The sequence below is a fragment of the Grus americana genome, chromosome 13 (genome assembly GCF_028858705.1).
Source record: "Grus americana isolate bGruAme1 chromosome 13, bGruAme1.mat, whole genome shotgun sequence".
NCBI lineage: Eukaryota > Metazoa > Chordata > Aves > Gruiformes > Gruidae > Grus > Grus americana.
In genome coordinates, this window is record NC_072864.1 from 13,456,685 (window position 1) to 13,480,660 (window position 23,976).

Consider the following 23,976-nt stretch of genomic DNA (forward strand, 5'->3'; position numbering starts at 1 on the left):
CGTGCACAGGGAATATTGCAAACGAGCTTTTTTGCCAATAGGTCAGAGACTTTAAAGAACAGCATTAACCACACAGTAACTCAGAGAAGTATCAAAATTCACTGTTGGAGCAGAAATCACACTTAAGAGTTCCTATACGACTGCCTAATACACTTTCCTACAAGACTTCATTTTCCCAGCAGCTGTGTCTACCTGAGACTTTTCAGTCCCATACAGACAACAACACGAGCAACTGCTTATCAACCAAAGAGTTGCTAATGGGGAACCAGAGTCCTCCTAAAAGACAAAGAAACAGGCAAAGACCACTCAACCTGATTATGGCATTTGGAGATACCATGAAGTTTCACTCCTGTTTGAATGCATGTTTTCCTCAGACTAGATAAGAAAAAACTACTACAGCAATTCAAAGCTGACTTCTCGCTTAACAGCTGAAGCATTTCACCAGGGGACTCCAGCTTCAAATCATCCATGTGGGAAACCTCAAGTATATCTCTCTAGAAATACAACCAAATGGAAAGTGGTTTTCCGTGGCTAATCTGTACATCTAAAGAGTAAAGCTTGCTCTGAAGGCCTAGGTCCACTTGCTGCCAGCTTTTGCACAATCATGATACTTAACCAGAGACCAGGAGCAAAACTGTCAAGCGTAGAATCTATTTGCAGATCTCTGGGGGATAGTATCAAAGAAGAAACTGCTGCACAGGTTTTGTGAGCAAGGCGGCTGAAACCGAAACAACCTCCCCAAGAGTCAGGAAAAACTGCTTTGGTTAGGGAGCAATCACTGGCTGAGCTGTTCTGTGCCAAGACAAGACTATAGCTGGAGGATAGATTTGGGGTGAAGAATCTGTGCTTCGGTCCAGCCAGCGTGAGCAAGCAAAAATGCGGCAGATGAGCATCAACACAGAAAAACGTTAAGGTTTAACATCCGGGGAAAGCAATCTGAACAGCCATGTACAACACCACTGAATTTGGAAATGGCCTGCCAGCACAGAAAAGAGAATTGACAGTCCTCTGAAACCATCAGCTCAGTGACATACAAAAAGTAAACACAGCCTTAGTCATCATTTAGAATGGATTGAGAGCAAGATGGATAGCATCCTTTTGCCACAGCAGAAAGCCTCGGCGCACCCACATCTAGAATATTGTGTGCCGTTCTGGCCTCGTCTTTCCAAAAGAATGTAGCAGAGTTAGAGGTACCAAAAAGGTTAAATAAAATGATGAAGGAGGTAGAGCAGCTGCTTCACAAGAAAAAGGGAAATACTTGTTTTCACAAACGTCACTGAGCTTGGGAGCGTGCTGCCACAGGACATGAGGGAGACAGACAAACTGCAGACTGGACAAATTTGGAGCCAGAAGATCCATAGACACATACTACGAGGATTAGGACGTACCCTCCAACGTCCCTACAATGACTGTGAGTACAAGGATATCATGAGGGAAACAGACCAACAGAAAACCTCTGGGCTCACTCAGCCTCCCTAACCAGCACCTCTTGCTGCCAGCACCGGGCAGAAGAAGGGCGAGATGGGCCACTGGCCTGGTGCAAGGGCGTTTCTTCAACGCCAGCCAGCTACTGCCCTGCAAACATACAGCAAGACACCCCTCCATCCACTCATTCAGCCAGACCGGGTCCTCTTCATTTTTTCTCAACAAATTAATAAAAACAAAGGCATATTTATATACTTTTCATCAATAAGTATTATAATGTTTCTTAAAGGTTGTAAAAATCCTTCTACCCACTCGGCAGACAGAGATGCAAGCACTGCCTGATCTTCAGAGGTGACCGGTGCCCCCGTTGCACCCACAAGACTCATTAGTAGCAAGAGGTGTTCGGCACCTGTAAAAATCACCTCCTAATGAATTTCCCAAGGTCATGTTGAAAGTCAGGAAAAGAATCAGGAACGAAGCTCTGTCCAATGCTTTATCAACAAATTTAATTTTCAGGTGTCATCCATTTTTTCCCTGATACTATGGTCATTCAAGCTCATATTTCACAGATGGACACCTTTTGCTCCAGGCATACACTACTTGATCTACTTTAGAAATCAAGCACAAGATACTCGGACACGGCCAATCCACGCACTTGCAATGCAGGATAATGGCACGCAGAGGTCAATTCTGAGCTATTCAACACCGCTGCCGACTGGAAACTACTTCTGTGGGTGCTACGCACCCAGAACTGCAACTAGGGTTTATAGGGCACGTTCACCATTCCTTCCTTCCCCCCAGCAACAGCTCTTTTTCTCCTGGGGCGGCGGGGGACGGGGACAACAACAACAACAAAAAAAGCAGGGAAGAAAAAGTGGTACAAGAACCTAGAGATCAATGCTGAAACCTTTGGATTCAGATGCTTCAGAGCCAGATGGTACCAGTGTTTTGGCAGCAGTGGGACATTCTACCCGACAGAATTTGCCTCCAAATCTAGATTATCTATCTAAAAGGGCACTCCAGCATATAAAAATAATTCAACACTATATTTTTACATATGATATAAGACTTCCTTGTTTGCCCTCTTACAGAAATACCAGGAGTCAGACCTTGTCCCGATTTATTAAGGTGAAATTGAAGAGGTATAAATGTGACAAAATTTTAGAAGGTCGCTAAGATTCTTAACAAAACACCTGATCACAGAGGCCCATTTAGAAGAGAAAATTACAAGTTCTTTGGCCTCAAGAAGATGCATGACAAAGCTTAATTGTAAAAGCAATGCAAAACAGGCTGAAGGGAGCTGCAAGACAGGTACAAATAATTGCCAAATTTTAAAAAGTATTTTGCAGAACGCATTTATGGTCCTTCACAATCACTTCAGTACCTCAGAAAAAACAATCTGAAGGAAAATAGTAAGGTATGTGTCAAGAGAACTGGATTATTCATCTCCTGGGTAGAAACCCAAGTTTCTCTAAGAAAACGGGTTATTACACTAGGAGGAGGAGAAAGTCAATCTGAAAAACGTCTCATTTCTTTGAATATCCACAAGCAAATCCACCACAGCAACATTAGCAAAAAAAGACGGGGTGGAAAGGACGTGCAGAGTTTACATTACATTCTGCCTTTACGTGTCTCACGGCAATAGAGGAACACGGGGGTTGATGGTTCAAACAGTCCCCAGTGCAACAGGAAGAACCGGCACCCAGAAGACAACGTCAACACAAGCCACGCCAGCAACTGGTCCTTTCACCCTGACAGACACATGAAGAGGCCCATATGTCCAAACCGGAGCTTTTCTACAGGAGAAATCTAAATATGTTTGGATCGTTCATATACAGAATACTTCAGGCTACAGTCATTCTCAGCAAGAGATTTTCCTTAATACTTGTCTACATCTGTCAGCTCATGCTGATACATACTGTAGTTTTATTTTTATTGATTTTAAATTTTAACAGTGTCACAAGTTAATTCACAGGTCTTTAGAAGAGACCAACAGTAACTAAACTATTCCAACATCTTAGTGAACCTACTTCACTAGAAACAACTATCACAATTAGTATATTCATAACTGGTTTTTTATCATTTTAAGCTGCACACAATGTACGCTCTCTTCCGCACCTCCTCCTTCCACTGCAGAGGCAAATAGCTTGTATTTTCCCTTTCTATGAGCATCTTCCTATATCTTCCAGGCTTGTAATTTTCTACTCCTATAAGCTATTTTTTTCAAGTAATGGTGGTGGTGCATGGCGCTTTGCTTTGGAGCCAATTCCACGCTAAATATCAATGTGTAGCTTAATTAGGGACTAGTAGAAGAAAATTAAGCGTGGGGAGACTGGATTAACAAAACCAAATAGTGATGACACAGAATGTGGACCCAAAAATGCATTTAAAAAATTCTACATGTTTTAATGAGTAATAGTTGCGTGCTTTTTAAATCATTTTGTAGCTATGGCTTCCAGTCATGAAAATATATGCAATCTCATAAAACGTCTGATATTAGCATGCCTCTTCAAGTGCAAGTGAGTTGTCAATAAGACAATTAAGACAACATCAATAATACACACTGCATGTTATTATCTGCTATTTGAAATCTCAGCCTATCCAAAGATCTCTAGAAACAAAGAGTACATCTGACATTGGCAAAAACACTCTCCCACAAGTGAAATATGTAATTCTGAATGTACGCAATGGCACCGCTACCTGTAACGGAAAAAATGAATTGCTTTTAAATACAGTATAAATAACTCCTGGTAATGTAAAACCTGGCTCTATAGAAGAAACAGCTACAATAGAAAATTAGCAATCCTGCGCTTAAATCAATCACTTTATCACATGATCCAAGTCAATAAAAGTACTGAATAAGCGCTATCATTGACCTTAATCAGCCAACAACTGGCACACAGGGATCAGAAATTCTAGCGAGGAAATCGGTTGTCCCTTGTAAATTTTAGGGTTCAGGGAACCCCAGACGCACAACCTCTCACGACACCTTTCTGCACAAATGTTTTTAACAGGAGGAAGGAAGGAAGAACTGAAGTTAAATAAGCAAACTTCCGGCACACTTTGTCAGGTGCAAAACTTACCAGGTGCAGACGCGCTCCCATTTCCCAGGTGAGGAGCGTGCCACCCATGACTCCCCCTGCCCCGTAACACAGGAGCTGCAGCTAAGCATACCATCGAAACGGTCTTCAGTGGTTTTACTCGGCGGGAATAACCTACCTGGAAGTGAGGGTGATGAAAATCGTGCTGCACAATGATTAATTTGGGCTTTAATCCTGATGTCCCATTTCATCCGAAGCTGCCATTAAGCTCCAAAGGAGAAAGGACTACGTAACCTGGACCTAACGTTTTTATTTATCCACCTCATAAGCTGAATGTGATTTCAGATTGAACAGAATAGATTTCCCTGTAACTAATGGACCAGATATATTCATACAATGTCCTTTTATTGATTTTACTTTCTTCTACCTATTGTTTGCAGTTTCCTTTGAAAAACACATAACTGTCGTTACACTGTAGATGTCCTTTACAATTATTATATCATTCACTGTTTCTTAACAAAAAAATACATGCTTTGCTACAGCGTGCTTTCTAATGAAAGACTCCCCACTAGCCTAACTGGAGTCTAAATTGTTAGAACATACTGTACATTTTGGGAGAAACAGAAGAAAATTAGACCCCTTTGGAATTGGTTTGTTTGGTTTTGAAATATGCATCTTTAAAAATTTAATAAGAGAAAGAAATGGCTAAAGGACAGACTTCATTTTAGACACTTTCTAAACAATAAGCCTATTTATATAACCGATCACATAACGAATTTCTAGGCACTTATGGAATGAAAAGCCTTTTGCACTGCAAGAGTCACACTGCATGCAGCTTTCAAGTTTCAGAAAATAAATACTCAAAAGGATGCAGCAATATATTAAAAGTTTTTAACCTACACTGTTCTGAAATTTTACGCAGTATCTTAAATAACCACAAAAATTTTGTCAACTATTGACTAAGGGCAAGTATGTGAGCAGCTTTTAGCATACTGTCATTGTTTACTGATTTTTTTTATTTTAATTTTACTCTTCCTTGATTTATATTTCAGTATTTTGTTCCTAAGTTACGATTATGCAAAATACAATTTGTTTTGGATGACTGTTTGGAATGTTTACAATTATTTAATACAATTTACTTAACTATTTTGAAACCAAATGATGTGTTGAATTAAAGAAGGTTCAACACTCAAATTGCCTTCATATGCTCATTTTTCAGCATACTGCACTGACAGCTGAGGAGAGCACATTTTCATTTGTACAACGTGCATGGTGCTCCACCAGGTTGCACTGAAGAAATACGTGCTTTTAGAATCTTTTCACAAAAGGACAACTTTCTTTCATGGAATCAACATTCCTTTTATCTGTCATTATGGTGGCTACCAGATGAATGCAAGCAGAGGTTAAAAATAAAAAGGTAAAGCTATACTGTTATCTATGAGACACATCCAGAACTTAAGGTGCAGCATACGAAGCATGCAGCAACGATTCAGCTGTCGGATTCCACAACATTTTCAAATAACCAAGTGAGCTTGCACGCAGGAGCAGCCTTCAGGGATACTCATATTTATGCACAGGCAGCTTTTGCCAAAACAGTGGCGATCACAAGTTTTGCAGCTCTTCACCACAACTAAGCCTATGGGCACAAGAAAGGGGCAAGGTTTATAAAGTAGGAAGCACCCAGACGTAAGTATCTTTGACAGAGTAAAGCTTCCAGCAGAATCTCAACCAGGTGCAGCCACTTTCATTAGCCAAGTCTGAGATTACTCCCATGCTGACTATCGAGTCCTATGAAAATATGAATTATCCGCATGCACCGCAGCGGCGTTCATCCACGCACTTTGCCGCTGCTGGACATCCTTCTCAGGATTTCAAAACTGTACACGTCATTACCAAAACTTTCTGAGAACTTACACACATAAATACCCAATTCTAGATTTGGTATTTTTTAACTTGACGGCGCTGTTTAGTTTCCTGTTAAAGGGGAAGCATTTCTTTCACTCTTACAGATGGGACAAGGCAGAAGCCTGGGATTTCTAAGGCGTGCTGGAGAGGAGCTGTGTTAGGACCTTCCTCTCTCCCTTTTGGTTTCTACTCAAATCTATTACTTGTATCATCCGTAACAGTCAAAGCAAACTAGTATCCATTGCTAAGAGACAAACCCCATTTACCAACGGGAACCCACTGCATATTTCCAGCTGGAGCTCTTAGGACAGTTTTGGAAGCTCAGCCTTAACTGTACCCCTCAGGGTTTGGGTTTGTTTGCTCATTTAAATAAAGGAAAAGTTCAGGTAAAGGGCTTAAGTTCCCTGTTAAGGCAGCTGTTCTTGGAAGACCTTAGCTCTTGGTAGTGGAAACTGAGTCACAACCTCAGAAGCCCCTTCCAGGCCGGAACATGCAGTTTCAGCAGATTTCAGTATCACTGAAGTCAAGACTACTCAAAGTCTAAAATAGGCCTGAGCCAAATACTGCTTTGTCATGAATAAACCAAGTTCAGATACCTAATCGAATTTGCATTTCTGTGCGATGGAGCATTTACATTATGGCTGTCACCGTGATGGTGGAGCATCTAGTCAATACGGCATCTCTGACCGCTACCGTGAAGTCAGAACTCTTCTGTCTGCAGGCGGAATCTTGGTTCCAGTGAACTCGATGGCAGAAGTGCCCATGGCTGAATAGAGCCAAGAGATCTTGTTAGACTAGAAAGCCAATGGGGAAAACAGAGGCAAGACTTTTACTTTATCGCTCCTGATGCAGCTCAGTAAGGAGACAGTCTAGTCCTCCCTGTTATCATCAGGGTTCACCTAAGGACAGGGACAGGATTCTTCTCTGGTTTATTTCAAACCCTTAGACGCATCTTTCTTTTCTTCCTTTCTTTTAATGGGAGAGCGGAAACTCTGAAATCTGGGGGCTGGCTCAGATTCTAGCGTCTCTCGGTGAGTCTGTCACACAGATGAAAACGGACTGCAGTTTGCTGCATAACCTGTGCGGTGCGCCAAGCTGCAGCAGCACTGCATGGTTTCATGTAAGTGACATGTCACAGTCAATAGCAAGTGTGTCAGCTCCCTGACAGGCACCCAACGTGCGACACCATCCTCCAACACCGCTCTTCTGCGGCCCCCGCCTCTCGGGGAGGGCGTCAACAAGACTTGGTAGCAAGGAGCGCAGAACAGGCGTTTTATGGGTCTTGTCAGCGTTGCGATATGCAGCTGCTTTGGAAAAGTATTACTGCAACCGACTGTCAAATGTCACTCATGTTTCCGCCGCGACTGCGAACATGGGATAGTGCATAAAACCCAAACGTGCTAGTTAAACTACCTAACTCCTGAGCTGTGCCCTCCATTAAATGTAATTGCATTATCTGACAAATAATCAATGTTCAGATGACACTCAAGAGTCCTAACTGCTAATCCAGGGCTAAAACTATCTGATATTTGCCTTCTTCCTGAAGTTTTATACTGTGCCTGTGCTTCAATGTCAGCCCCAAAGGAGAAGCAGCATCACAAATAAGGTCCCGGCTTCCAGTATGAATCTGCTAATAGTGCCATTAGAGAGATGAAGAACATAATCTGGTTTTGGACAAAAGAAGGCTCTTAGCCTTTGGTGGGCAGAATGACACGGCACCTTGTTTATATCATCACTTAGGATATTTAGCATGTTAATTTTTCCTTCTGTTAGGGTTAATTCTTCAATATTTGGTATAGATCTCTTATTTTACCAGGAGTTCCAACGAGAAGGGAAAGTGCAGTGACTTTGATATCAAGGTCTGCAAAGAAAATTAAAATAGCAAATATTAGTTCAGAACTACCCGTGAGAGTGTAAGAGGTATTTTATATAGCTGTAGACTGCTCTGATCCGAATGCATGGAGGACAGCGTTCTCCTGGGATACAGTAAAAGACTTTTCTCCCATCCTTTCTTCACCTTCCCCTCCCTCACTCGGGCCTCCAAGCCCCTGCATCCCTGATGTTCTACCTCACCAGATGGGAGTGAGCACTGGTACTCAACCTCCTGCCTAAGTCCTGGTCACTCGCTACACATATTCGCTGTCTTCATCACCTGTGTATAGCGGTATAAAAGTCCTCTGCCTTGAGCACTTGCTCTCCTGAAGCCGGTACAGGCCCTCACAGGACCTGCTTCCGAGCCCCAGCTTCGTTAGCTTCAGAGCCAAGAGCGGTGACGGGCGATGGGAACGGCCCTGGCGCGTTGGTGTCTGACGTAGCTTTGCTGTTGAAGATGGTGGAACAGCACAGGCAAGTCTTGGTGGAAAGAACACGAAAAGGAGAACAGCTTTCCTGCTCTTCACAAAGCAGCAAGGTTCTGTGATGTGAGCTTAATCAACATGTACATGAACACTGTATTTGTTTATATTTAATGCATCTTTTTCTAAATGTAATTCAAGACCACAGCTATTCCAAAGTATGAGAAGCAAGTCTTCCTTTGAACCACATTTTTAAAGGAACTACTATTCCAGCCAATTTAAAAAACAATTATGAGACCATACATGACTTTTGAAATCATACGGATTATTGATGGGAGCAACAGAGATTTAAAAAAAAAAAGTTAATATGGCTCATTGCAGGTTTTCAAACACTGCAACACCTAACTCCTAAACTAGCAGAATTGTGACCAGAATTTTCCCCTGGCTTTCCCCACCTTCAGAGGCCCCAATTCAGCACAGACTGGAGTACATACTTTAACACCTGACATCCAGTTTTAGCAAAACAGCTAAGCACACGTTTCCATACCACCGATTGCACGCTAATTCAGGATCAAACGCTACTAGAGAAGTGCTCAGTGTAAAATCAGCTGAAGCAGTACAGGTGGATTCGTAACACCGTACCAGTAAGCTCTTGCATTGAACAGCTCTAATTGACATTCTTTACATGTATGTGAGTGTCATGTTTATAAAATCTGAGAGAGGGCTCACAAAACAAATGATAAAGAACCACAAATTATTCACAGCTGAAGGAACATATGATCCTCGCCCCAAACACTAAAGAATTCCTAAAAGCTACAGAAACTTTTGTTAACATACAGCCTTCCTTAGAAAATTTAAACATGTAAACCACAGAAACAAAAGTACTGAACATAATAAAAAGATGAGACCATTTTAAAGTTTTCTTATTCTTGTCCTATCAATTTGTCAGAGATAAGCATATTTATTCCTTCTATAGGTACTTTCATATCATGCAGTTGTAAGACAGGTACGCAAGCATCCGATAAAATACTGAAGTATTATTCACTAATTATTATTTACATTCTCCTTGCGCACTTGCCAAACTCTGCATACACCTGCTTGCAGAGGGACGGGGCACTAGGTGTTTCAGTACGGACCTCTACCAGAGAGCAGCAAGCCCTAATAGAATAATAGGGACCCGAGTTACCTAATCGAAGGGTTTAAGTGCTGGCAATATCGTTGATAATAAACTAATAAGTTAGAAGAGCCTTCTTCACCTAGATGTCCAGTCATGATTGGACTAAATAAGGGCTGAAGATTGTTTAGAATTAATGTTGTTCACATTTAAATACAAATTATCTTAGTAGGGTTTTGCATATTGATTGTGCACTGCTGTTAAGTCCTCTTATTTCTATAGAAATAAATGATCCTTACTCAACATATAAAAGCTGCCCTAGTACTAAATAATGATCTCCACGGGGGGCGAATCCTAAATGGAAGTAACTGGAGGGGACTAAATTCTGCGCTCTGCAAGTAGGCGGCTCAGAACCACCTAGGACCCAGCGCAAGGCACAAATGGCCTCCAAGCCTAGCAGAACATTTGGTTTAACAAGGCTAACTCCCTTTTACACAGATCGAGCTTTCTGAACAAAGTGTACAAAACACACACACACGCATCCTAGCGGAGGATGGAAAGAGTTCCAGAGGCTCCCTCCCCCCCCCCCCTTATTTTTTAACCAATTTCCTATTTCAAATAAAAGGAGATTATGAAAAGAGGAGAAGTTGTCTTCAAATGCAGCTTGAAAAGACATGTGCAGTACTCCTCCTCGCTTTATCTGCCAGCCCTGTTTCTCCTGACAACATGTTTCCCTAGCACTGCGGCAACCCACAGAGAGACCCTGAGAAAATTTTTTTGTAGTCAGACTCCTGCTCTGGTACATATACATGTAGCTGGAAGCGTGCTGAAAGCCAACTTATCTTTGGTTTGCTCTATTTTGTTCAGCTCCACCACCAGCATCAGAGAGAAAGGTGGAGAGATTATTGGCACATTTAAAAAAAAAAAAAAAAACACAAGGGTATTTTCATTAACAAATCAGAAACTATAAAATTGCACCATGATTTTTTTTTAAATAATAAAACATTTGCTTCAGAATAAGTATAATTAAACCAAGAATAAAAGTACAATTAGAAAAAGATATATGATGTGTCATAACAACAAGTAACAATAAAAACTGTTTGAGGACTTATTTGTGAATCTGTATTTGTAAAGGAGCAACATTAAAAAAACTGGTCTTTCACTCTGATAGGTAATATTTTATTTGACTCAAACATATGAAACACGTCTTCAAAAGCCCAATCTCCCAACAGAAAATCTCGTCAAAGCAAAGCATACCCAGAAAAATAGTCCCTGTCTGATTAAAAACATCGATATCTGCTGAAAAAGGTACATGAACAAATGTCATGCAGTTGAAGAATATGGACTAGCCAGACTGGTTTTACGAAGGCATCAAATCTACTCTAGATGTTCATACCAGCTACAGAGCAATGAAAACTGTGTTACGTTACCGACTATACATGTGTAAACAGTTTTCAAATTCAGCTGGTTTTATTAAAAATGTAAATCATAAATTGCAATACCTTTCCCAACGTCACAGAAAAAGTCTGCTTTTTTTCTATTGTGGAAAGAAACAAATTATCTCATCAAATGCAAGTTATGTCTAACTTAATGGTGGACGTGAATTCACAGCAAAAGTTGTATTTGGTAAGTAAAAGGTTAGTAGTGTGAAGTCAATGAGTTAGTATTGTGAAGACATGTTAGACATTGAGTTAGACATGTGAAGTAACCAACCAACAGTTGGTGTTTGCAAGAGGCTAGGATATCATATTTATAAAGCAGTATTTTTGGTTTGGTTTTTTTACTTGTGTGATGATGACTTCAAGTAGAAGCAAGCCAAATTTGACTCATGCAGCTCGCACCTGAAAACAAGACACTGAATCATCAACACCTATGGACCCGGTCGTTACGACATGCGTTAAGGTCTTCAATTAGGGAACTCGGTGGCGAAGGTTGATCATAAAAGCATTGAAAAACTATTTGCAAGCTTGGGCCCTGTGAAATTCATGATTCTCTAAGAAAAAGGCTTTCACTTTTCAAAGGGTGCCCCAGGGTCCCCATTTCTCATCTATAGGACAGGTTCGAGGTGGCAACCGAGTGGCACGGAGCGAAGGCAGCAAGTCAGGCAGCGTGGGAAACGGGAGAGGGAGGGAAGCTCCGGGTGCTCGTCCAAGACCCCTCTGCGGTTAGTGGCAGAACCCCGGAGAGGTGCAATGCCTCCTCAGACTGCTCGAGGACGCGCGTTCCTAGCGCAGCGTCGACAGCCACAAATTCGGGCCGTCCCCAGAACGGCGCTTTGCCACTTACACTGTAAAGCAAAACACATTAAAATCCAAACTAACTCAACACTCAGCACAAACACCTTCTTAAAAAAGAATTTAAAAGTTTTCATACAACGGGTAACCGTCAGCCAATATCTTCTAGGATTTTACTATGGTTAACCTACCAAGGATCTGATTTTATACAGTCTTCACGTGTAAAATTTCTATGGGTGCCAGCGGCAGTAAAGTTATATAAGGGTTGAAGACATATCCCCAAATCCACCTCAGCTGTAGGAAGAAATCTCACAGCATTGCTGGATCAGAGATCAACTCAGACCAGTTCTAAACGATTAAGATGGTTTAACCCATCTACAGCAGGTATTTACACACGGGTTAAGGGTCTGACCTCAAACCTTTGAAAGTCAACTACAAGGTGCTCGTGGATTTCCATGGACTTTGAACCTGCTCCCAAGAAATATGCTGGCTAGCATTTTTTGTACTATTATGACAGAGGGTAGTATCTTGTCTATACCTTACAAGGATATATAAAAACCACAGTATAATTTTTAAGATCAAATTAGAGAAACACCATTGATGTAATCTAGGTCTTGTAAAAATCAAAGTTGCACAAAAATTGAAGACCAATAAAAATGTTTCCATGATTCTTTTTTTAATCCCATTGAAAACAATTTTTCGTTGTAAACATTTTTGCTAGCCAAGCACTGCAGCATTGTGCAACTGCATGACAGCCAAAGAGAAACTGATGAAAAGCTGACTAGATTGATTTCATTTTTCCAACCGGAGTGAAATACGTAAAAGGAAATAACAAAATGGTGAAGTTATTTTTATATATAAAAAAATGTTCACATTTAATAAACTCACATGGAAACCGCAGAGCCAATGGTAACCACTTTTGCAATATATCTACAGATCCCTTCGGTTCTGCACGGAAACGAAGGCAGCGGTGGGCTCCCGCAGCACCGGGACCGCAGGACCGCTCTCTCTGCCAGAGGCGTGGGATCTCAGCCTGCCCGAACTCCGTATCACCCATTCCCTCTCCCCACCGTGACCTCCCAGGTTTCTGTGTAGAAGTCTGGCAGGGGGTTACTACTGGAACTCAGAGCTATATTTATTCCCTTGGCTCCCATCCATCACTGCTGCAGAGCAGCCAGAAGGGGAACCAACCAATACAGCATGGGATCTGCCAGAGTTGTGCTGCCAGAGAAGTTAAGAATGAAAGACAGAGGAGACAGAAGCTATCAAAATGAGTATTTCTGTCTCTGAGGAAAGAAGGCTTTCCTCCTTTAGCGGGTCCCCCTTCTACAGATTAAGACATTTTTTCTCTCCTTTTTAAGAAATCCCGACAGGGAAACCTGCTGGTTCCATAGCCCTTGTACATCTCACAGGAGTTTCTTCGTGAGGGAAGGAGCGCGAACAGCACAGTACCCCCTGCATCTCCAAGGCACTTGCTGGCATTTACGCGGCATTTCTCTCCACCTCGCAGTACTACCAGACGCTACCAGAGCTCCGCACTGTACTACCGGAGTGCCAGCCACAAGCTCCGCACCGTACACAGGTCCAAGGCACTTGGGGTAGAAGGGTCTAACCCTGCACCCGTTGCACCTCCTATAGCTAGACACTCAGTGCTCAGGGGGCTGCAGGAATCAGCTAATCGGTTCCGCTCAAACACATAATCCACCGAACAAAACAACAGCAACAAAACTCCATTTTGAGATGAAAATTCTTTGGATTGTCAAGACGTGCCACATCACCAACTGACTTTCATAATCATCAGACTACAAACTTCATGAGAAAACTATAAAGCTGAATAAGGAACAATATTCCCATATCACAAATACTTTGAAGATTTCAGAATTTCCTCTTGATCCCCACTGGGACTAACCTCATACCTTTTGCAGCTTTTCAAAGAGAAGAGCCAGCGAGACAACACAAATTCTCTCACCCCATCATGCACGAGGTGCAGGTCTCTGCAACAGCATCAAGTTGGGCTCAGTCTCTCACATCACACTTGAGGACCCAAGCCAATTCTGACCCACTGAATAATTAAGCAATTATTTAAATTGGAATAGCCTGGAGCAGGAACTTAAAAAGACCCACCCTGGAAGAGCCAAAGTGTGGTTATTAGAGCACTCACTTGGGATGTGAGAAACTTGATTTGAAGAAGCTGATTCAAATCAGATATGAGAAGAACGATCTGAATCCAGCTCTCCAGTGACCCAGGTGCATTTCATAATCACCAGTCCATAATGAAGTGCAGAGATGCAACTCTTTCATTTTGAGCAGAAATTCAATTGTGGACCTGAGAAATCCTTCAAAGATGCAGCATGTTGATGCAAACTAATGAACTGGCATTTTTCAACTGCAATAAGAAAATTCCAGCTAGTTCTGGCCAGAAACTATACTTCTATATTTGGAAAGCACCTAGCATGCCAAAGACATTACCAAAACAAGCAATAGATTGAAATTCTAATTCAGAAGTGGTTGTGGACTTCCTACTGCTCATTTACCTGATAGCATGTCCATTTATCGCACACACATGCATATAGCTTTGTGTATTCAAGCAAAAGAAAGATGCTTGAACATTTCTTCTTTAAAACAATCAAGAAGATTTTAAAATATCTGAGCTATTTTAGAAGAAATTTTATGGTAAAATCCAAAGAAGTGAGTAGTTAGAGCAGGAGAGTTTTGTTAGCTGGTATTATGGTGCTAATAAAGATGCTGGGTTATCTTCTACTAGTTATTTTATTAGCCCTAAGAGGAATTACACTCCTATGGCAAAATCTCAATGAATCAATGAAGAAGAGATCCCTTAAAAAGGTAATAAATAGTCATTTTATTATACATTTCAATTTTGGGTAGCCTATAACCTTTGCATTTTTTAAACTCAAAAGGTTGGGCTGCTTCTTGTATTAGAAATAATGAAACAAGAAAAAGTTTAATCAGGATCTCTTTTTGAGGACATCAGGCTTTGCACTGAGTTTACAAACAGTGCAGTTGTTACACAAGGTATTTATTGTGAAACTAGGAATCACATGAGACTCACCTGGTAGGGAAGGGAAGTTTTACCTACTGACTCAGTCCTACCCCGACTCATAGGAGCAGAACTGGATCCTAGAAATCACATCAAAATCAACCAAAAATTTTGCTAACCTTTACGTACTTTCCTCTGAGTAGAGAGACCCATCATTTTCCTCAAAAATGCAGGACATATTCCACCAAAAGAAAGGTTCAGTGAAAAGCTACTTGTGGCAGTAGTTTCAAAACTAGCTTTGCTTTCCAACATCGAGTCAACCCTTGACGTTCAAAAAATCGAAAGTCATTGCATGGACTCAAACCCATGCAAATGTTCATGCAAACCCTTGAGAAATAAAACAAAATGAAATTAAAACAAACAAACAAACAAAACCAAATAAACAAAAAAAACCCCAAAGATAGCTTGTCTGTGTGCAGGGTTTTTTCAGAACTGTTCCAGCACAGGTATAGTCGAACCAGGGCAAACAGCTATCAGAAGTCCTTGGCCACCAGAGTAGAAGGCAGTTTCTGCTTCTCCTGTCAATTATAAACTAACGCCAGAGAAGGCACGATTTCTCCCTAATTCAATCGATCGACGTTTCACTGTCACATCACTCCCTCCAATAAAACTGGGATCAAAACCAAAATTTTGCACTGCCCTATGTTTTAATATTTCTACGGACCCCTGAAGAAAAGACGTGTAGATCTAGAGAGCCAATGTTACCAAACACACATGAAAATAAAATGTAACCATCCATGCGGAGCTATCAAAAGAAATGTTAGGCAATGAACACCCAGCCCACCACGTTAGCCTTTGTTAACAGAAACCTGACTTTACACCTCCTTGCTTTCTTCACCCTAGCTCTCACATGCTCTTTCTCAAGAAACAAACCTAGGCTTCCCTTGAACTCATTTATCCATTCCTTGCTGGTAATTTATTCCATATGTTTATTATCCTTTGCATGAAGTAATTCTGCCTGAGTTTCCTATTTACCCATGCTTTTCTAAATCTCAAATTAAAGGGACCTATCTATATCTACCATTGATATTCCACTGACAAGACTGATGGTAATGACGTCTGCACAAATCTACGGATACCAGCTTATGAGAGTGAAATAAAACAACGTTAATACAATACGCTATCATTTAGAAAAATAAATGTAAGGCCGGCCTGGCAACCCAGCGCAGTGCTGTCGCGTGGGTTACCGGGGCTAATTCCCAGATCAGCAGGAGCCAGGACTACGGAGGAAGCAATGCACATAGCTCTGTGACCGAGCAGACCGTGGTACTTGATAGCAACCCCTTTGTAGCATCGATGAGCTCAACAGGGCTCCCATCCTCCTTCACAAAGAACCACAGTGACTGCGGCAGACTATCCCAAAAGCATAAAAAATGAGGAAAAGTTTCTAACAGTGCTTCTAACAGTTAAAAAAAACCCCAAGCCCAACATAAAAGGAACTATAACAAAATTCACGTTAAGGCTGAAACAAGCTTATTATAGGAGGAAGAATCAGGACTGCCATTTATCCCTTTGCACCGTGATACCCTGACCCGTTTGAGGCTGATGGCAAGGAAGGCTCCCTGGGATATCCCTGGCTGCCCCGGGGCCCCCCGCGGCCAACCTCCCCCGCGCCCCTACGCAGCCCACGGGGGTGGAAGTCAGCTCATACGCTCCCTTTTCTCTGCCTCTCTTGCTTCTTCTGCTCATAAAACTAAGCCAGGGTCAAACTTTCCCAAGCAGCCTTTCCCTGGCACTGTGGGTAGCCCACTCGGGATAACCCCTGCCTGATCTGCACCGACTTCCGCCCTCCCAGCAAGCGCTTGCTCCCTCCGAAGCCCGAGATGCCTACAGCTGGACAGTTTAATGCATCAACGCCAAGCAGCTGGTTTGAAGAAGCTAGCTCTGCTGCTTGCCCCGTGCCATGGGAGCGCCGTCGAAGCCATCGTGGTTATTTTCAGGCACTGCCACCTGCAGAACTCTCTGTTAATGTCCTACCACGACAGGCAGCGCTGCTTTTTTCACAACGTGACAAATATTCGTAAGGAATTACCTAATTTTGCTTTTGGTTATACGAGTCTTGAATACTGCAATGCACAATGGAGAAAAGATCAGATACTGAGGCTGCTGTGGCTATTTTAGTTCTGTTTTCTTCATCTGTGTTTAAAAGACAGTCAGATTATAACAAAATTGTTTGTCTTTAATATAGTTCAACTTGACCTGATGAACCCATCTCTTTAGAAAACAATCTCACATGGAGTATTTAGATTAAGACCTCTAAAAAACAGCGACTTCAAAATACTTTCAAGGCCCCATCTTAAATTTTTTAAAAAACATAGACAACTAAGCTAATTATAATTACTCCTCTATAATTCTTCTGCTTTTTTGATGCATCTGGTTATCTAGTAAGATGCACCTGAAAATTAGAGCAAATTTAAATATAAGGGAAAGGTGCCAAATTCAGAATACTGGCAGAATCTTCCCTCTGGGAACGTGTTTAGTCACAGCACTGGTGCAGTGGGGCAGAGGCAACCCAAATCCCCCCTTGCTACCCTGTCCCCATGACTCTTTCCTGATCTGGATCTCTGCGACCTCTGAAAAGATGCTTCAAAGCTCTCACTCGGTGCTTGGCTTCATTGCTTAACCTGCCAATAGGAGTGAAAATGTCACAGCAGTTATTGTGATCCACTCAGATTTAGACAGACGCTACTCAGTTTTCACGTTAAGCAACAAGCATCCATCAGATCGGTACAATTTTCACTTGTTTCCAGCCAAGGTCAGATTCTGATCAGTCACTTGGTCATAAAAAGTTCATACTCTGTATGCGGCCGCACAACTGGAAGCTAGAACTGCACGTCCGTACAATAACCCTAAGATCGTCCAATTAAGCATCTCAGAATTATTTTACTTTTACATATTTTCTTTCAGTAGCTCATCTTTTTTCCTCTTCTGTGAACATCTGTGCCCAGAGTGTCTTCACTAGAGAAATCTGGATTTCCATCTACAGTTGCCAGAAATAAGTGCATTCATGTTTCTATAAAAGAAAGAATATGTATTCTATTTTTTCATCTATGTTCTCCTTCCCTGAATCCACATTGCTTGCACCTCTGAAACAGACACACAAAATGCCTCAAAAAAGATGGGGTAAACAATAAGGCAAAAAATGTAAGGTGTCAATGAGAGGACAGAAAAATGGCCTTTCAAGATCGTACTGCTTTTAGCATTTTGAAGAGCCGATATACATCTATTCAGGTATCTGAGAGAAATTCAGATATTAAAATTTAAATTTACTTACAAATCCTATTAAAACACACTAAATCAGAAGATACTAAAAAGCTTTAATTGTCCTCATTCAAACCAGAAAAATAAATCTATTTATGGCTTTCTTTTCCATTTTTTACAAAGTTCATATAAATCCATGCGCTTTTTTTTTTTTTTTTTTGTCAAGGCACTCTAAAAACACCTGTGCAATTCAAAGACAACTTTAAGCAAAAATCAGCATTTGGAAAAATGACTTTTACTGATTTTCCTACACTTGATGAAACTTGTGCTTCCCAGGGAATAAGCACAGCCCATCTTAATGGACTAGTGGATTTTCCTCGTCTGTTCTAATGCAAATCTCTTTGGTCACCCAAGGCTCCCATGGTGGGTAAACAACCTCATGTGTCAGCTCTCTGTACTGAAGATCACAATTTCTGATCTCAGCACTGTCTTCATTGCTGCAAGCAAAACAGTGGTAGTGATGTTGCAACTTCCAGGCTACTCTCTTCTGAAAATGAATGGGTTGGGTTATTGGCCTCTAGCATGGACAAAAATATGACAATCAGCCCCTTCATTATATAAAAGTCTACAGTGAAGACAGTGCCAGACAACTTGCTGAGTATTAGAGCTCAAATATGTTCAGAAGTCGAAAAGCCTGTAGAACAATTCCTTTTTCTTCTTTACAATTGATAAAGTCATAGTCAATTTATTAAAAGTGTTTTAATACAGTATTTCCATCACAGCAACTTGTATCTTCAGGAACTCATTTGCAAAACACAGCTTTAGCATGCAGATATTTTAGATACATTCCCTGCAAATGTAATAGAGAGACTAACCTTTCTTACATCTGCAGTTGTTAATTGTCATCATTTGAACAGCAAATGAAAACAAAGTTTAAGCCACTGGCACTTTAAAAAAAAATCATATTAAATCTCATTTACCTGCAGTGACAGAAATTCAAAGTCACAAGCAAAATCTGAAGACAGAGCAGACATGAGAAAGTGCACCCACTTGCAGGGCTTAGCAACTGTACCAAGACTCTCTTCTAGTGCACGTTCTGAAACAGCAATCGATTCTCTAAGCACTTGTTACCAAACTGGAGACATTTTCTTTCTACAACATTCTGAAAACTTTAAACAACTCATTTACGACTCTTTTCTTGAAAAGATTAACAGCACGTCCACTAGAAAATGAATTAAAAATAAAATTAAAAAAAAAAAAGAAAGGATAGCAGAAAGGGAAAAACAGAACAGACGAGGACAAACATCTCAAGCTATTTACAAATATTTTTATAATGACTGGAAATCATAGACTCCTCTTTAGCTAACTTAAAAAAAAATAATAATAACAAAAAAAAATCCAAACAAGCCAAAAAAATGCATCAGCTGTTGGCTGAGCACAGGGCCTGATTTTCAAAGCTGCTGAGCACCCACAACTCCATCTGAAGTCCGTGGAAGTGATGAGCGCTCAGCAGCTCTGCAAATCAGGCCCAAACTGGACAGGGGTCTACTAGCAGCCTAGCGGAAGTGTTATTCAGGGAAGGGGGTCTGCTGCAGAAACGAGGAGGTTCAGAGTCATCTGTCCAAGAAGTGCTGCGACGTTCATGAGTCGTAAAGCTAGCTAGCTCTCGTCTATGGGAAAAAAGTTAATTCATAGGGCTCACAGGGCTTGCATTTGTCAAGGAGCAGGACGTCAATGCTATCATTATCAGGCAAATCAGCCAGGCGTTTAATGGTAGAATCAGGAGACATTTGCTCTCCACTATCAGAATGACATCATAACTAAAGCAGCCTTCAGTGCGGGGGGGGGGGCGGGGGGGGGGAAGCCGGGGCAAGGCTGGGGCTGCGCGCAGACTTTGCACTTCTGCTCGGCTCGCCCCACCGATCGCTGCTCCCCTTCCCCAGGAGGCGACGCTTTCAGCTGCCTTCGCTCCACAACTTTGTCCTCGCAGCATCTGAAACGCCAGCATCTGATTTTACAAAATACTTTTAAACCTGCCCGATCCAAAACTGAGATACTGTAAGCCAGCCACTCGGTTAGGAGGGGATAGGTTTTACATCTAATCTACAAATTCGCTCTAAAAATTTCTGGCATTTTTAATTACTTCAGTCATCTTCATCCTCCATCAAATGGGACACACACACACACACACACACACATTAAAAAACTAGTTGCCTCTATGATTTAAGAAGTAACAGCTTAGTTAACTAAGTCGATTTTTAAGCGTACACAAACACATACACACGCAATCTTTGAATATTCTGAACTATTTAGTGATGATCTGTTCGATGATCAGAAACATAACAGCAATACACATTTCCCTTCCACAGCAGCTGTAATTATACAAGTCAAACAGCACGAATTACAAACTGTTAATCTATTTTCTTTCAAAATATCACTACAGGTACACAGGCACAGTACAAAAGCCTCACCTCGTATAAGAACTGTGAGGGAAAAAGTTATGAAAGCAGACAGAAAACCTAAAATCCCTGAGGCTACAAAAAAATCCCGCTATTGAGAAATAACCCAAGAGACCACATAGGGAATGTACAGCTTTCAGAAGCACTTCTCATCTTATTTGCACTTAACCTATTGATGTACTTATGCAGGTCACTTACTTTTCGGATATGTTTGAACCCTTTATAATCATGCAGATCGCCGCGGTTTTCACTTGGGCTTTTTGGTTTTTTAGTTTTGTTTGGTTTTTTGCAAACAAGTTTCATTTAAAAAAGATCCAATTATGCAAATCTGCTCCCGGATAGGTAGTGAATATTCAATATGACGGTGATACTGTAATAGTTCAATGCAACACACTGTACTGGACAGATTTATGAGGCAACGTCACTACTACGCTCTGGTCCTCGCTGAAGCATCTTGAAGTTAATTAAAGCTGCAATGTCCACTTTTCCAGCCACCCTCCTCATTCAGGTTTACTATTTCAACATCAAACCAGCAAGGGGGCCTCCCCCCTCTCGCCGTACATTTAAGCAGCCTTCCACAGTCAATGAACAATGAACAAAGATTTGAGTGATAGGAGGGGGGGGGGAGAGAAAAAAAATCTCCGCAGGAATAATCAAATCCGGTTTAAACAAGTAAAAATATAGTTTCTAATATTAAACTAGAAAAGAAAACATTCTTCTCCAAGCGAACGTGCAGAGGCGCTTAGCCAACCCCTTCAGAAAGGGTCTAAAAGCAGCCAGTCCTTTTTATTTCGAGCAGTGAATGAGCCCAAACAAGGCTTCTAAACTTAATTATGACACTTAAAATAGTCTTTTTCCACATAAGCGGGGAGGCTCGCCGCTGCTATCTGTATCAACCGGTCAAATCAGCTCAGCAAACACGGCCCCTGTTGGATTTATTTTAAACTGCACGGGGGGGGGGGGGGGGGGGGGCGGCGGCCGGGGGGGGGAATGCACAGCCCCGCACAGCGCTCCAGCCGCGGGCGGCCGGGCAGCCGCGCCCGCCCCGCCGGGCCCGCACCCCGCACCCGCCGCTGCCCCGCGCCCGCGGAGCGCAGCCGCCCCGCACCGCCCCGCTCCGCCGCTCCCGGCCCGGCGGCGGCTGAACTGAAAACGAAGGGATCTGACAAATCGCGCCTCCGCCTCGACACTGTATCAGACACGGCCACATCCGCCGCACGCACCCCGAAACAATGCCCGCCGCGCAGGCAGGCGGCGGCCGGAGCCCTCCCCGCCGCGCCCGCCCCGGGCGCCGGCACCCACGGCCCGCGCGGGGCTCCGCGCAGGAGGACGGTGCCCCCGGCCCCGCCGCCGCGGCGGGGGACGCCGGCAACTAACTTTTCGGATGGAGCCCGTGCGAGCCGCCCCGCGGGCGCCGCGGACCCTCCGGGGGGAAAAAAAAAAAAAAAAAAAAAAGCAACATAAATCTTCGCGACCTTTTATTTTGCGTTAAAGTTCACAGGCGGCACCGCTCCCCTCAGCCCCTCTCCCCCCCTCACAGGCACACACACACACATATTAATTATTTGCAAAACTGCAACAGATGGGCGCATTAAAATCTGGATTCTTTCCTACCCAGCATCAAAGAATCTCTCCTTCCTCCCCCCCCCCGTTAATCCCGCCGCCGGCCCGGTGCCCCCCCGCATCCCCGGCACCGCAGCCCCGCGCAGCCCCCCGCGCAGGAGAGCGAGGCCGCTGCCCCGCGCACACAGCGGCGCCCCCGCGGCCCTCCGCGCACAGCGCGCCGCCGGGAAAGGGATGCTCCCCCCCGACACACACACACCCCCCCCACACCCCCCCCGGGGATTGCCATTTAAGTTTCCTCCTTAACCTGTTACTTTCTCCGGGCGCTGACAAAAGCCCCGGCGGCGGGCTGGCAGGTGCCTCCCCGCTCCCCGCGGCGCCGCCGGGCGCGCTCCGCTCCCCCCGAAAGGGCTGAGACCTGGCCTGACATTTAGTGCCTACTTGAATGTCACAACGCTCCTCGCAGCATTATGCACGGCTCCTATTCATAAGAGGTCGATTAGAGCACAAAATGGCAGGTCTCTTAGGCACTTGAATCTCACAAGTTTGACACATGGTATGCATCAGCTAACTTTGATTAAAAAAAAAAAAAAAAAGAGGGGGGGAGTTTACAAATTACACCACGATTAGCCGGGATCCTAAGGGGGGGAGGGAGGGAAGGAGGGAGGGAGAAAGGGGGGGCCCGCGTTTAAAGTCACTTCAGCAAAGTTTGCTCCGCAGCAAGCCTTTAAAACAAAAAGTTTCTGGGCAAGTTAAGGGCAGGGTCGGTGCGGGCTGGGGACGGCGGGCGGGCGGGCGGCCCCCGGGCAGCGTCGCGGCCGCCGGCGGCACTCGCCTCCCCTCGCCTCGCCTCGCCCGCCCGCTCCTTTTTTGTAAAGTAACGGTTTTAAAAGAAACGAGAGAGAAAGAGGAGAAACGTAGGGTTTTCTTCAGGCTAAGTTCTATAGCGCCATTCAATGGCTTCTCCGCTCCTTTCATTATTTTCTGCTTTTCCCCTGACAGCCCTGCTTGCAAACGTCACTGCTATGGATATTTAATTATACTGTATTTTTTTAATCACGGTGGAAAACGCAGGCCCCATTGCGATGATTAAAAAGAAATAAAAAAAAAAAAAAAACCAAAACCATACTCCGGACTGACTTTGGAGCCTCTTTGATGGCTCACGGGAGCCTCCCGGATCCTCAAAAACCCCCTTTTTACCTTTGTCTTTCTTACCTTAAAATTTAAAGCAAAGCGTAGAAGAAACTCCCGCACGTAAACGGAGCGTTGTAAAAGATTGTGTTCAATGAATAATGAAGCATGTCCACATGATTGACTTGATCATTTTCTTGTGCGGAGGGGGAAAAGTGCGGCGCGGGGCTGCCGCGGCCGCCCGCTCCGGGTAGCCCTCCCAACTGCTTCCAGCACATCCCGAGCAAAGAGCGCTTTATTTTAATCTGTCTCTTTTCAGAATAACCCCCTTCATTGATACTGATCACCCAACATCACAAGACATCCCCATCTCTCAGCGTGGACTCCCCCTATCTGGTAGGTGAAATGCATTGTACCATTAAAAAAGCACTCCATTGTCGTCTTGGCATAATTCACAGCAACTAGATAGGTCTTGCGGCATTTAGCTTTGATGAGCCAAAAGCTGAACCCTTGATATAATAATCTACAAAGAATGGTCTGTGATCGTCCAT

At 43.1% G+C, this 23,976-nt stretch overlaps 1 protein-coding gene across 3 annotated transcripts in view; it reads right to left on the reverse strand.

Annotated features, from left to right (window-relative positions):
- The window catches only part of ZNF536 (zinc finger protein 536), a 228,724-nt gene extending 205,018 nt beyond the window's left edge, over positions 1-23,706 (reverse strand). The window contains exon 1 of one of the 3 annotated variants that reach the window (XM_054841049.1): positions 23,510-23,706. The gene's annotated coding sequence lies outside the window, so the exon portion shown is untranslated. Of the gene's footprint in view, positions 1-20,929; positions 20,992-22,601; positions 22,649-23,509 lie in introns of those variants that run through there. The other 2 variants (XM_054841051.1, XM_054841050.1) reach the window with 2 other exon arrangements.
- Between the last annotated feature and the right edge of the window lie 270 nt (positions 23,707-23,976).